General features: G+C 43.0%; 1 protein-coding gene across 1 annotated transcript in view; it reads left to right on the forward strand.

Annotated features, from left to right (window-relative positions):
* Positions 1-1351: 1351 nt before the first annotated feature.
* Positions 1352-15504, forward strand: part of plcl5 (phospholipase C like 5) — a 96701-nt gene continuing 82548 nt past the window's right edge. Inside the window, 1 exon segment of the mRNA XM_067232742.1 lies at positions 1352-1475. The gene's annotated coding sequence lies outside the window, so the exon portion shown is untranslated.

Here is a 15504-nt window from a genome sequence, read left to right on the forward strand (position 1 = left end):
GTGTGTGTGTGTGCGTAGGTGCCCTGTGTGTGTGTGTGTGTGTGTGTGAGTAGGCCCATTGCTGTAAGAATTTACAGAAGCAGGTAAAAATGGAGGCGATGGTTCACTCCTCTGAACCATCTGGGAGGAGTTGGTTTTCTGCTTCTCAGTTGTTGGGTTGCGACAGTTGACTGTTTATCCTGAATCCTCTTCTTCCTGATCCTGACACCTTTCAGGGTGTTTGGTGACAGCAGTGAGCCACTGCAAGTGGAGAATGGACATGAGACTGGAGATACTGCATCATGAATAATGTATATTTCTTTGCCTGATCATTATGTCATTATGGAATATCAATCAAATGAAGCCACCCCCATTCGTTCCCTCTCCCCAGTTATCTTGCTCAATTTCACATTGATATTTGTCTCTCATTTTCTTCTACTCTTACTGTTTTCTAATGCTTACTGACATTGTTTTTCTTCTATGTTGATACTGCATGTATTATTTGTCGCTCATTCCTGAAGCAATTTGCAGATCTTTAACTTGTCTCGGCTTTTCCCAGGATGAACTTGCTCCGTGATCAGTCTGCTGTGCAGAGACAATACAACTTATTCACCACCGTATGTCGCTATGGTCCACCACAACAAGATATATTTAATATTTAAAGAATGCTCACAAAAGTCAATCATTTGATGGATGTGGTCGAATTTCCTGTGTGGATTCGCCTGTTTATTTTCATACAGTCAATTACTTAAACAATAAGGCTTTTATGAACATGAAATAAGTCTAGGCCTCTATGAATGGCTTGGGGCCGTTCATACGCTTTCTTGGACATATGACTGGAAGAGGGTTGATGGTCAAAAAATACAACCTTGTTTCCAGGGAACAGCTAGGATGTTATCTCTGCTTAATAGATTCATTGGCTGTAGACAAACTATTGTATTCCTAAATTTAATGGACATAAAAACAAAAAAAACAACGACAACAAAACAACATACCCATTATACTGTTATACCATTGGTCAAATTAATTAATCTAAAATATATGAATAATTCCATACATATAGGCCTGGCTATACATTTAAATAATGGTTAGCTAGTTTTATATTGTTTTGTAATATTTAAAAAATCTGTACATTCTTGTCATCAAAAGTAGGCTATCGTTGTTTTACAATACGAAAGGTATTGAATTAGATTTTTCTGCGATCCATTCTAAATAAAAAGCATACTAACTTCACCTACATCTACAGACAGCGCCGGAAGTGGGCGGTTGGTATACGGAGCGAACGAGCGAGCGCGGAGCGAGCTACAGCAAGGGTGGAAGAGAGAGAGACAGAGAGAGAGAGAGAGACATAGAGAGAGCGAGAGATAACTGCGTAGCGAACTGTTACTAATACTAACTGGAGATCGGAGAGAGGTTGTATTTCTAGGTCGTTTAAATTACGGAGCTTTCCTTCACTTTTATCTAAAAAAGACAACACAGTTCTTCATTTCAACAAGGTAGGCTGAATGCTTATTTAATGTTTTGGAGGAGTCCCATTTGTGCTGATGGTTTCTATTGCTAAAGAATGTTCTGACAGCGCTCTGTAAACAAACTATGCTCAGGGTTGTGCGGCAGCGGTTCGCTTTCCAACCTCTACTTCTATGGTTGAGCTTTAACCTTTAAACCTCATATATAGTAGTTTATTTTGTCAGTTATTGTCAGTCCTGTTTATTGATGACTTTGTCATTGGTATGTATTTCGCCTTTTTCTTGAAGCCCATTGAATCAACAGGCTGCACGAGTCAACTGTAATCCTCGCTTGTCAACCAAGCACCTCTTGCTATTCACTGCTCAATTCACTTTTAGACTCAGTTGATCTTGACTTATAAATTAAGAAATTGTTATTATTTGCAATAGGCAACGACAAGCTTGGTCAGTGCAGAGATGCATAGGCATACAGACTGTTGCCTTTAACTGAAAAAGTTAACAGGTGAAAGTTACATCTCCAAATGTTGGTTAATGTTAAATAAATAAGGTATGAAATGCATTAAAGACAGATTAATAATTGATTTGTCATGTATTTATTAACAAAAATTGTGCAAGCAGAAACATTTTTGTGGCAGTTCCGCAGGGTCGCCGTCCTGTTAGTTAGGCTCGATATTTTAATTGATACTTCACTAGAAAAAAACAATGTGTCATCCCAGTATCAGCTAATTTAATTTTGTTAACGTGACACAATTTCTTCCAAATTGCAATTGTTTTATGTACTGCATAGAACCCTGTAATTGTTTAATTTATTCTATTTACTCTGTCAATTTTGCAGCTTTGGAGCATGAAAAAAATACTGAATGTTGTCTGTTCTAACAACGTATTCGTGTCAATGAGAACATGAACACGTCCATCTGTCTTTAGGTGTCACAGTCTGCATCGCTGTATTCATGATTAGTATCCGTTATACGACAGGCAGCATAGGCATCTCTATTTGCAGACTGACTCATATTGGTTGTAGGAACATTGTAGACTAAAAGGTTGCCACTAATTGCTGTCTGCAACTAACAAGGGTCGCCCCCCACAGCAAGGTTTTGGATAAATGAAATATCTCTGAAACGTTAGTCTTCCCGCTTCCTTGCGTGTTTAAAATGTCACAGAGCTTTGATGTCACTACACGGAAAAAGTTTCTTTGCATGTGGGTTGTTAACCCCAATAAGTGATGACATTGATGTTCATATCCATAAACTCAGATAAAGAAAGTAATTACTGCACCTCATCTCACCTCATCGGTGGGTGTGCATCTTTCATGTAAGAGGTAAAGTGAAAACTAATAACCCCTTTGAAGTCACCAAACCATGATTAAACCGCTATTAGTAGATACATTGGCAGAAGGTAGATGACTGATGCTATGTTATTGCTTGCATTAGAGCCTTGATCATAATATCTTCATAATTGACTGTTTGGCCTGCTCATCATTGTAGCATTGGTCGAATTGAACAGTCATCACACCTCATCATACATTGTCTACCTATTTTAAGTGCTTTGGGTTTGCTTGTGTGAATGTGACATACAGGTATTGTTCTCCACACATCTTTCTCATATCTGTTTTTATCTCAATGTTTACATGTTTTCTGCCTTTACTTATAATTGTGTCCCCTCTCTCATCTGAGGATCCTGTTTTAAAACAAGTGTTAAACAAACAGTCAAGGATAATCCATAATCTATTGTGTTCTTAACCCTTGTGACTTGCTGATTTTAGCCCTGCAGCCGAAAGTCTACAGTCAATTAAAATGAAACTGCTGTGTCCACTGGTGCTAACGCAAAAAGAGTATTTGGCAGTCCAGTGGCATTCCGGTGACATGCATTCGCTTGCACAAGTTGTCCCAGTCGATCGTCACACTGACACAGAGAGTGAAGGAGCAGGGGTTGGGACAGGGACACCCTATGCTTTAAGGCTTGTGTCCGCTGCCGTGCCATGTGTCCACAGCATGCCCATGTGTTGGGGAGTCAGGTGGCTGAGTGGTTAGGGAGTCGGGCTAGTAATCCGAAGGTTACTGGTTCGATTCCCGGCTGTGCAAAACTACGTTGTGTCCTTGGGCAAGGCACTTCACCCTACTTGCCTCGGGGGGAATGTCCCAGTACTTACTGTAAGTCGCTCTGGATAAGAGCGTCTGCTAAATGTAAATGTGTTGATCTTGGATCCCACACGTCTCCACTCTCACTGCTGCCAGCATGACCACAGGGGGCTGAGCGACTGGGACATGGTGAAGAGTTGTTGGATTGGTAAATGTGATGGGTTTAAAATATGGATTACTGGATGGTTGATGATTAGTTACTGTTTTTTTCATACAGATATGCAGACGCAATTTAGTGCGTAGTTAAAGACTCTTGTGTGACGTAGATCTGAGAGAAGGTTCCTAGATTAATTTTGTTCAATCAATAGTGTCTGGAGTGGAGAGTAATCTCATGGTGGAGGTTGGGAAGGAGGAGGACTGTAGTAACAAGTGTAGTAGTCAACAGGGATTATAAAGAGTGCAACTTCCATCTAATTACCTACTGTAAAAAGGGTAAGTGTCAATTGTGGAAGGTCTCTAAGCTTTTCTGAACTGTAAACCTTTGGAAATTAATACAAATATATTGGTAATTTTTTATACTTTTGTTATTCATACTCTGATGATGATGACATCTTGAAATAATTCATTACATTCTGTGTATCTGTGTTTTTATATCTAATGGAGAAATATTTGGGTTATGAAGAAATCCTTCCCAATACTGCTGTTGATATATCAAAAGTAGATTACACTGCATTATCACAACAGAAACACTCCCCGAAAGTGTCTGTGCTATGTGTGGGTCATGTTGCAGTGTTTGGTTCTGTCAGTAGACCTGTTGTCCTTCTGTATTCATCTCCCTTGTCTAAGTTGTGTGACACAGCAATAAGCACTTGTAAAAAAAGTTAGGGATGGGAACAGGCAGGGCATGACTTTGCGAGTCTGAGTCAGTCATTAGAATAGAGTAGGGGATCAGGAAGCATGTAGTGACACAGGCACACTGACCCCACCCCCTTACCGTTGGTCTTATGCTAATCCAGTCACATGATCAGAAGCTCTCAGGCTCCACAGTCATACTGTACACACTCCAAACATACCCTTCTACTGATCTATGGAGCATTATTTGTGCTTGAACTCTGTAGCACTGTTTAAACCTTGTCAGTTGTGTTTGAACAAGGTGTTTATTAGCCATTTAAAATGTTTGCTTGGGTTTCATATGCCGGCAGCATCATTCACATGTGCACTTGTTCCTTTTTTGTGAGTTCAAACCCTTATGACCCCAGTCGAACCTCTTGGACATTTCCATGAAGCACGCCTCTTCATTTGCCCCTGGCGTGTCCATCTTCCTTCACACCTTCCCTTTAGCTAATAGTGAGTGAGTCGGAAGAGAGGATAGGCCTGTATTGCATTACAGACGCTAAGACGTCCACATATGATAAATCCTCTGGGCATTATCTCTGAAACACAAGCGAAATAGCCAGTGCTTTCGAGGGAAAGGTCTCAACCAAATGACAGGGCAAAGCTCAAATTATGGGTGTGTAGGTGTGTATGTGTGATTGGGTGTCTAATGACCTAATTTTAATGTAAAGTGAATGACTCAGGTGGAAATTAAAAGTAAAATTTTTGTTGTCTAATTTTTCCACAGCTTTTTTAACAGTACACTAATACTCCGTTCGCAACAAGAGCCTGGCCTTAAAATACTGTGGCATAGTGAGTAAAACTTCTTAATAGTAATTATAGTGTTATCAGGCATTTCTAAGGCTGTGCGTTTTGGCAAAAAAGCCTGAATTGAGAGAAGCTTTAACAGTTTCAGTTGGGTCAGAGTTAGCACTGAGACATTATTTAATAGCCACTGTTTTTTGTCCACAGATACATTAAAATCAGGTTTTATTGTGACTGCTGAGTGTACAAGTGTACTGTGAACAAAAATGCCCCTGATCTCACAGTCATAGTCCATGTTCACAAGCTAAAATGGTCTGACATGGATGGAATTGCCTGAATTGTCTACCTCTGTGGCCCCATTCAGGCTAGCATCCAACTTGTTTTACCTGTATAACCTGTTTCATGTGAAAGGTGCAATAAAGAGGTCTCTAATTGTATTTTGTTTTGTTTTTACATTTTAATATATCCTTATTCATACAGTCAAGTGTATCTCCAAGACTGTGACATTCTGCAACCACCTGAGCTTTTCTTCAGTTAGCACAATAACAAACGGAATCTTTTTTATTTTTTATTATTCGATATTGGTCAATAGCAATTAGGAAAAAAATGGGATCATTTTTATAGATTGTATTTATTTGACAGTATACTGTACATTGCGGACAGAGTTTGTCTCGGTTCTTTTTAACACCAGAAGAAATCTGAGCTGAGCTTTCGTTCACACTCTAAAAAACAGGTGTGGCAGTTCACTCCTAAAAGGACATTTATAGTCAGTTGTGATACGATTGAATCTCAATCTTGGACCAGTCATTTCCCCTAGGTCAGATTGCTTCTTTGCCTGGAAGTGGTTCACTCAAAGGTCAGCAACACCATGACTCCTGCAGTCCCGTAAGAAATGTTCAACTGACATTCAGCCCTCTTCTGACTCCTCAGGTTCTGCATGGTATCACCTAGGTGGCTTATTGACTGGTCTGCATTTGGAGTACTCTGTAGTTTGGTGTTTAGAAACACTCCTTTTGGATACATGGACACAAGTTAGATTTGGTATTGGTCATGAAGAATCACCATCATTTTGGTAGTAAAACATATTCCTGCTTCAGAAAGGTGTAGGCGAGAGGTGATAAAGTAGCCACAGTCACATTCAAAACTATTACAAGCTTACAGCCAAGGAACTGCAGTGGCAGCTCATCAAATTTGGAAATGGCTGGCATTTAAAACATATGAGCTGCAGAGAGAGAGAGACAGAGAGTCAGAGAGACAGAGAGAAACAGACTGGGTGGAAAGACAGAAAGAGATTGAAAGAGAAACAGAGGAAATGGTGACAGTGAGAGAGAAAGGGAAATGAGATCACCATCAGATTTCTTTAGATACACGGTAACACAAGTTGAATGTTAGCGTATCAGGGCCACACAAACTTGTACACGTACACACTCGCATACATGCTAGGATTACCCGTCTCCACTTCAGCCATACACTCCTGAGTTTGTGTGTGTGTTTCTTTACATTTACATTTAGTCATTTAGCAGACGCTCTTATCCAGAGCGACTTACAGTAAGTACAGGGACATTCCCCCGAGGCAAGTAGGGTGAAGTCTTGCCCAAGGACACAGCGTCAGTTGGCATGACCGGGAATCGAACTGGCAACCTTCGGATTACCAGCCCGATTCCCTCACCGCTCAGCCACCTGACACTCTTTGTATGTTTTTCTCTGTCTAAATGTGGGTCATGCCTGCTTCCTAATGTCTGCGTAGGGGGAAATATTTAGAAATGTCTGGCAGATTAATAATAAATGATGCCAGAAATAAGATTATGATTAAAATGTGAAAAATAAGCTTTTTTTGTAATTGTTTCTTTTTCATTGTGGTGTGCCTCGTAATCTGCTGTTTGTACATGATTTGGTCGCAAAGATGATTGTCTAGGTCTAAGCCTCTTCGCCTAGTAAACCTCTGGCCCTCTATCACTTCACCTGATTCATTGGAGATCTTATTGATCTCCTTGCTCTCTCCCTCCTATGTTGATGGCTTAGCTTAGCTTAAACTAAGTCAGAGTTCTAATTAACCCGATTTAGCTCATGACTTTTCCTCTGCCGTGTCTTTCTTTGCATTAATCCCTTGTTTTTACCTATCTGTCGTGTGATAGCAGTGCAGGCATAGAGAAAGTCTGATGTGAAGTGGCTGTGAGGATTTGTGGTACTGTGAGGCTATTGATCCACTTAAATCATGGTTGCTGCAGGCAGCTCCTGTTTAGCAAGCTTAGTCTGTACAATACCTCCTGCTTTACCCGTGTCCCTCGGTGCAGCTCTCTAGCCTCTGGTTTGGAGTTGATATCACATTTGAAAAGCCGGTTTTAGATGCTATACAATCAAATATTGATTCAAAGTACTTGCATTACATTGATGTCTCAATGCCATCTTTTGGCAAGCAGTTAAAGATACAGTATGAATGATTAAACACAGAAAAGTGTCTGATAACCCAGAAAGTAGTGTTTGGTATGTCTGTTGGTGGGGATCTGGGTAGGAGAGGGGGTGCAGTGAGCCATGCAAGTTGTAAATAACAAATGTACAGTTAAATATGTATGTGAAAAGATGGGGGGGACAGGCAACTGGCGGAGAAGAGAAATAAAGACAAAGAGACAAGGATGGAGAGATATGTAAGGGGGATTAAACAGTCTACTTCACATTGTCAGGGGCCATGGTATTCAGGTCCCCATACCAGCTGTTATACAGACACTGATAGCTACAGTATGTGTGCTCCTTTCTAGATAGATGACAGGAGAACAGAAGTAACGTTCTCCTGTCAAAACCTCAGTAAAAGTGTTGTCTGCTTGGATTAGTTAAGCGCTGACAATATGGCCACACTGGAATGCTAAATTAACCATCGCAAACTCAAATATGCTGTACATCTCTGTACTGGAATGTATGCAGTGACAAATAGTCTGAGAGGTGGTTTATCAACAAACCGAAGTCTTCATTATACTTGTCTCTGGGGCAGTTTTGTCCTGACAGATAATGGTCAATACAAGCCTGTTATAAATCCAATACAGACATAAGGCTAGACAGACAGTGGTGAGACAGATGAAAAAAGAACATGATAGGAAAACATTGTTGGGATCAAGAGATGTGTCCAAATTGACATGGACAGAGACGAAGGTAATTGAATCAGGTGTTCAATCAACACAAAGAAAGCTTAAAATTGCTGAGGATCGATTTGTTCAGTTGAATGACAACAGTGACCAATAGTAAATCAAAATGACCTGTAACGGACAAATGTGTGTAGATGTATACGTTATGTCTCGTGTTAAGGTGACACTGGTTTCCTGTCATGATATCTACTACTACTACTATAGTATGTACAGTGTGAGAGAACATGCCCCACTTCAGTTTGTACTGTATAGAATGTGGTGCTTCAGAATCTTGTTTAAGAAGGAAACCCACTTCAGGGTTAAGTTAACTATGCATGTCTTTATTTCTCTGATTATCCAGGTCATCCTTTTCAGTTTGTTGCCTTTAGCATTATGTTTGCAGTGCCATAACATTGACCTTCCAGTTAGTTCAAGATCCATGGTTTTTCTTGGCCCGTGGTGGAGAAGTCCCTGGGTCTCAGGTGGCTCTTGGCCCTCTGGTTGTGGATAGACGATCATTTGCCTCGGAAATTCTCCGGAACGCCACTGAAATGCACACACACAAACATACGCATGCATAGCGCCCACACGTGCACATGCACAAACACACCCACACAAACACCCACCCACACACACGTGCACACACACACAGCTAAATTGTGACATTTATAAGCCCCAAAACTGTGGTGAAAGGACCCTTTTTGCCAGTCACATAAAGGGAAGTATGTGCAATTCCTTGAGAAAGGGCAAAATCCTGTAGAGCTGCTTTATGTCTGTTGATGTTACTTTCAGTAGCATTGCTGTATCGGCGGATACACTATGCAGTACCTACTACCTTTTGATGCATTGCTAAAACATCACATGCCTTTTCACCATTGACAGAGCCTTGCAGTATTTATGTGTCTCCTCTGGAATTTGGCATAGCCTGGTTAGCCAGCAAGGCCATGGCAACACAAGGTGACTGTGGAGTCTGACGCTCGCCGTTTCTTATTCGACATCAGTGCTACTCACCAAATCCCACAGCTCTGCAAAGTCAAGCTCTGTGACACAAAACTCCCATGTCCTCACCGAGGGCTACACGTCATGCCACGCTACAGTGGCATGCTTGGCAGGGAGACACTTGAGAGCACGTCCTCCAGTTGCAGAGGTCTAATTCGTCCCCGGTCGACACCTTCACTAAGCACACAGAGAGAAGAGGGCGAGGAGCGGTACATGGTTCTGTCATGTTAGGTCCTGTGTGGGGAAACCGCCGCTATCTGACCTCCGACCAGTGCAAGCTGTAAAGGTCAAAGGGCAGATCTCTCAAAAGCTGCCAGCGTAGGTGTTTACAGGGGTGTTGATCTGGAGCAGAGGGGGGGGGGGGGAGGGTGGATATGGGAGAGGAGACAGACTGCAGGGCTGCAGGAGAACGGCAGGGTAGAGAGACATGGAGACTTGGATGAATGGAGTAGTGACCACTGAAACTTTTTACTGCAGGGGGTCAGATGGCTGAGTGGTTAGGGAATCGGGATATTAATCAGAAGGTTGCCGGTTCGATTCTTGGCCGTGCAAAATGACGTGTCCTTGGGCGAGGCATTTCACCCTACTTGCCTGTGGGGAATGTCCCGGTACTTACTGTAAGTCGCTCTGGATAAGAGCTAAATGTAAATGTAGTATACTGGATATAATGAGGTGCTTTTGAAAGTTAGTGTTTACTGTGGTATTCCACCATTGAGGTACAATGAGATCTGATTCACTAATCGCTGGTGCAGCAAGTGAAGCATAGAGGTGACAGTGAACTTGAACAAACGTTAACAATCATGGCTTGCAGGTCTGATGTGCTCTGTGTCATTGGAGCATGTACAGGAAGCCACAGCGACGACAGCCAATCAGATAAGTTTTAATGCAGTTTCACAAAAGATAAAAGGACTTGTTCTTGTAAGGGATATTCTGTTGGTTAGCAAATTAAATATAGTAAACAAAATGACAAAAGTCGCTAATGCATGTACAGTACTACTCTTCTCTCAGCAGGTGATAACCATTCATCGCAGATATTGCTGCCCTTTTGACTCTCCGCTCAGACACCCACGCTAGAACTGCCTATCATTATCGTAAATCAACAGCTCATAAAACACAAATCATTGTCAGTAATTAGGTTTAGTTTTCATGGCTAAGCTGGACAGTAAGTGTGCACAGCTTTAATGAAACAGGATGGTTGTAGAAAAAAAGCGCTCTGGATGGTGAAACTGCTTCATGCCACTAAAACCAGAGTATCTATCTGTTCAGTCTGTTCACTGTCAGCCTGCTGAAAGCTGGTGTGTAGTAGACAGATCCTCTATGTCATATTGACAAAGCTACTAATGGGCCTTGTCAACTCTGGATCAATACAGTGTGGGATTGTTTTACTAGTCCGTGAGCTGATGGAGTATAGTCTACTTTAAATGTGGAATGACAGAAGGGTTTTCTTTTCATGTGAGCTGTGTATCTCTTGAGTGTTTTGCAGACCCTGCTTGCAAAGAAGAAAATCTCTGAACTTCTGTTGACTGCTCTCATGTATTCCTTTCAGTTTGTTCTCATAGTCTTGTGTAATTGAGTCTGTGTTGGAGGAAATCAGACTTCAGTTAGAGAATTGCTCCCAGTTAACCTTGAAGAGAGAGTTGATACGATTACAACCGGACCGTGTTGTATGTTGATGGGAATTTGCTGGTTATGTAACCAATTTGCCTGATCAGCGTTCCTTGATTCTGACCTCCTGCGTGAGGCACAGGGAGCCCCTGGATGCTTGTGGCCCCTGACATTCTTCTCTTAAGGGGGCTGTGTTTTTGCATTTGCCTCTAACAGCTGTCTTGACTGAACTTCTGATTTCATTTCTAGGTCACCAGCTGTCAGTCCTGGTCTGTAGATCCGTCTTGTCTGTCTGCCCTAGCTGGGCTGGGCTGTGACCCCTGCAAGGCCCCTCCCTACCCCATAGTCTGAGATGGAAGGCTGGCCACTCGGGCATGGAGGGCAGCGTGCTTTTTCACTTGTTAGGTGGGAGTTTGCTGGCTTGGTTTTAATGGAGATAAAACAACATGACTAAGAAGCCTAGTCCCCCTACATTTTAAGAGGCTTTGCCAGGATGACTGTCCAATGTGATCTCTCTGGGTGACTCTGGTAAGGCTATAAGTGTGGACCCAACTAAGAGATGGAAAGTCACAATCCTCAGAGGCCAAACCAAACCAATCAGGCGACATTGTGCTACGATTAGATGAGGAAAGTTAAGGTGGTTCACATAAACCCAACACAATAAACAAACAGTAGTGTATACAGTGTACTGTATATCATGTATATGTACACTGTTATATACATACAATGTATCCTTCCCACTCAATTGAATGGGAAAATGTGTCCAAACCTTTGGTGCGAGTCAAACGTTTGGACACATCTTCAAGGGAAAATGTGTCAAAACTTTTGACTGGTACTGTATTTACTGTATATATTTCATTTTTCTATGATATATTTTCTAAACTTTAGTGAAAAGAATAGGCTGAAGATGTACAGCAATTAAAATGTATTCATTAACAATTTTTAACTAAGAAGGCGTTAACCTCCAAGCCATCTAAGAGCTAATGTGTGACAGCTGGGTAAAATTGGTTTAGAGTCACTGCACAGTACATGTGAGGTCATGCCTTGATGACTAAGCATGGGTGGAACTCTGACGTCCAACACAAACTGCACACCCTAAAGCTGACCATTAGACCAAGTCTTGGTGGGCCACCTGACTTCTTGTGGTGTTGCAGAAATATTTGTTATTACATGAATATGAATAAATGAAAGTAGCCTGTTGCTTCTGAACACTGTTTCGGATCTGCCGTGCTGTGTGATGGTCTCTGTAAGAGGCTGTGGAATTCTCCAGAATCCTCTACTCAGTGCAACTCAGCGAACTTGGATAAACGTTACACTCTCCACATAAATGTTTTCATAATTTATGGAAATCATGAAAATATTTTGAAAGTGTGTCTCAGTTACACAGAACAGGATTCACTGTAGTTATTTTAAAGAGTGGTTATTGTCCTGTTTATTTGTAATACCGCTTCCATCTTGTTGAGAGCTCTGGTATCCAACCAGGGGAGGTCTGCAGTGAGAGATGTAGGCAGACTTACATCCTCCTGCATGGGGGGGGGCTCCTGTCCCCTCCTGAAGGGATTTGGAAAGGAGGAGAGGATTCCAAATCCCCCACACACAAACACAAACGACAGAGTAGTTGTCATTAGTGTTTCGGCTAGACACTGATGCCATGTGTTTTTCTGTTCCTGACAACAGCTCAGTCACAGAAGCTGCACTGGCCGTAAAGAAAGGGTGTTTGGGTAGGTAGACAAAAAACATTTAACTTCTGTCTATTGGATAGTTTCATCTGTACTGTTATTTCCTAAGCCATATGAAGGGTAAGCCTCTTGTTGGATGATTAATATTTTTTGTTCCCCTTCAACTAGCCCATCTTCTCCCCACCGGATTATTACTCCAGGATTTGTTATGCATATGAACGGTTTGTTTACAGTGAGGCGGAGCCTTTAGGCTGTGGTCTGGCGCAGTGAGGCGGGGCCTGTAGGCCTGATAGGATAGGACGGTAAGAATGTGTGCAGATGGGAATCGACAAAGTCGACCTGACAATGGGCCTTACACCGGTAGACCAGGTGGTTGAGTAGAGCTCAGGCTCTTGTTCTTGGGAGTCAGGTGGCTGAGCGGTTAGGGAGTCGGGCTAGTAATCTAAAGGTTGCCAGTTCGATTCCCGGCCGTGTCAAATGACGTTGTGTCCTTGGGCAAGGCACTTCACCCTACTTTGCCTCGGGGGAATGTCCCTGTACTTACTGTAAGTCGCTCTGGATAAGAGCGTCTGCTAAATGTAAATGTCTTCCTCATGTCTGGGGCATGCGGTGAGGAAGCTGAAGATGGCTCGGGGCAGAGAGCCAGCGTGGCCTCCCTCCAGCTGACTGGCGTTCTTCTGGCCGGCTTGAGCCTCAGACCATGTCCACATTTAACACCCTCCCTGAGCCTTGCGATTATACAACATAATGCCGACCTCACACACACACACGCACATGAACTCTGTGTCTAAAATGATGTTCCCACCATCCTCCTCTCTACTTCATTCCGGCTCTTGTTTTCTAATGAAAGGGATCAGATGAGGCCACACGGATAAATGAAGGATGGTGGATGGAAGTGAGTATTAAGCCTGGATATATTTTGGAGGGGGGGAAGAGGGGGGGGGGGGGGGGGGGTTGACCCTCTTCTGCCCTGAAAATCTTCTATGGCTCTGGTGTAGCAGCGCAAAACACAGTGGATTAGTATCCTCCCAGTGTCAAACTGCTAAATGTGGCGTGTAAGTGAGTTGAAAGACTGGCTGCTGCCACTCCCCCTCGGCTATGTTGAGCCCAGGTGCTGCTGTTGCCCTCATATTGGACACACCTGGTCCGTCACTCGAAATAAAGCCACACACACACACACACACACACATGATCCCTAATGAACTCTGTCCCGTGTCCAGACATGCAGGCTATGCAAAACATGCATGCATGTACCAAAATCTCAAACATTCCTCAAGCTTGTGTACGTGTGTGTGTGTGTGTGTGCGCGCGCGTGTGTGTCTGTTGTAAACAGTACCTAGCGAAAGATCCGGGGTTGTGAGTCGATTTCCCCTCAGTTAACCTGGCCCCGTCCTAGTCTACCGGCCAGATGGTTGGATTATGTGAGCTGAGAAGGAGAGCAGCGCCGAGCCAGGCAGACAGGAGAGGGCTGTTGTTGGCATGGGGGAGGGGAAGGTGCTGGAGATTTACTGAGGCTAGCAGACCAGCTGAGCACAACGAGGTCAGAGAAAAAACCCACGCTGTCAGAGTCACGGAGAGCAGCCGCGTAGGCACAGTGTGTCAGTCCCTGCAAAGCACTGGCTAAAATCACAACTCCCATGTGAAAAACAGGGGTCGTGTGTGAGGTAGGCGCGCACATGTGGAATGTATGTAAATGTATGTAAAACCTTTTGCCCTCCCATTTCTTGCTTATGCCTCATTGGTGACATTTTCAATGTCGAACCTTTGCTCCAGTTCGGGTTCCAAACTGACCTCCTCCCACACTATAGAGGTCCCTTCCCTTAAAATAGTTTTCCCACTCCTCCGCAAGGTTGCAAAAGGCCACTGTCGTTATCTATGTCATCGCCACTGTAGCAAAGTCATGACTTAGCCAATACAGGTTGTCCATCTGTTGTGTGGGCCTTCGATTCAAGTCGACTCAGACCTTCAATTCGAGAAATCCTGGATGACAGGAGCACAATGTTCACTCTTAAGCTTCGTTGTCCTCTGCAGACCCACATAACTCGTACATCTTGAATTGTTCTTGGTCTCATTTCCTGCATAGTCTCTTCATTTTAGAGCATCAACGCCTCTGACCCGTTTTCTTCATTTACAATAAAGTAACCTTGGTTAATACTTGTTCATATTAAGTTAACCTTTGAATGTTCTTCTTTGTGCATGGTGAAGCAAGTTCCAGTGGGTTCAGAGGCATGCTAACATCTTAGATGTTAGCATGAAACATTAAGCTAATCAAACATTGATGTATACTTTGGGATTCATCCTGCTCCACATCATCAGTGAATGCTGGGCTGTGCTACGGGCCATGGACGTTAGGGATGAAGAGGTGAGCAGGAGTCAGGTGGCTGAGCGGTCAGGGAAGCGGGCTAGTAATCCGAAGGTTGCCAGTTCTATTCCAGGTCATGCCAACTGACGTTGTGTCCTTGGGCAAGGCACTTCACCCTACTTGCCTCGGGGGAATGTCCCTGTACTTACTGTAAGTTGCTCTGGATAAGAGCGTCTGCTAAATGACTAAAATGTAAAAATGTGAAAATGAGCAGGTGGACGGGGAGGTCGTTCCACCATCGTGGAGAGCAGAAGGAGAAGCACCTCACCAGAGAACGGCCCTCCCCTCTCTGTTCAGCCGTGAGACGGTCATTACCGACATTGTATCACGTCAAATCAAGGGCTTGAAAAAACTGTTATTGTCCAAGGACTTTGGGTGTTCACTGGAAATATAAATCAGATATAGCCTAAATCAGATGTGGCCAGAGTACTGTAGAGTTAGCAATAATACTGGTCAATGTATTTTCAGGGTTTCACCACATGTAGATTCAATTAAATACATTTTTCACACCAGTATGTTATATTTAGGTTTGATACATTTGGCTGTGGACTATTTTAGTTCCGTAACAAGATATACCTTTGA

Source organism: Osmerus mordax, chromosome 3 (assembly GCF_038355195.1).
Source record: "Osmerus mordax isolate fOsmMor3 chromosome 3, fOsmMor3.pri, whole genome shotgun sequence".
NCBI lineage: Eukaryota > Metazoa > Chordata > Actinopteri > Osmeriformes > Osmeridae > Osmerus > Osmerus mordax.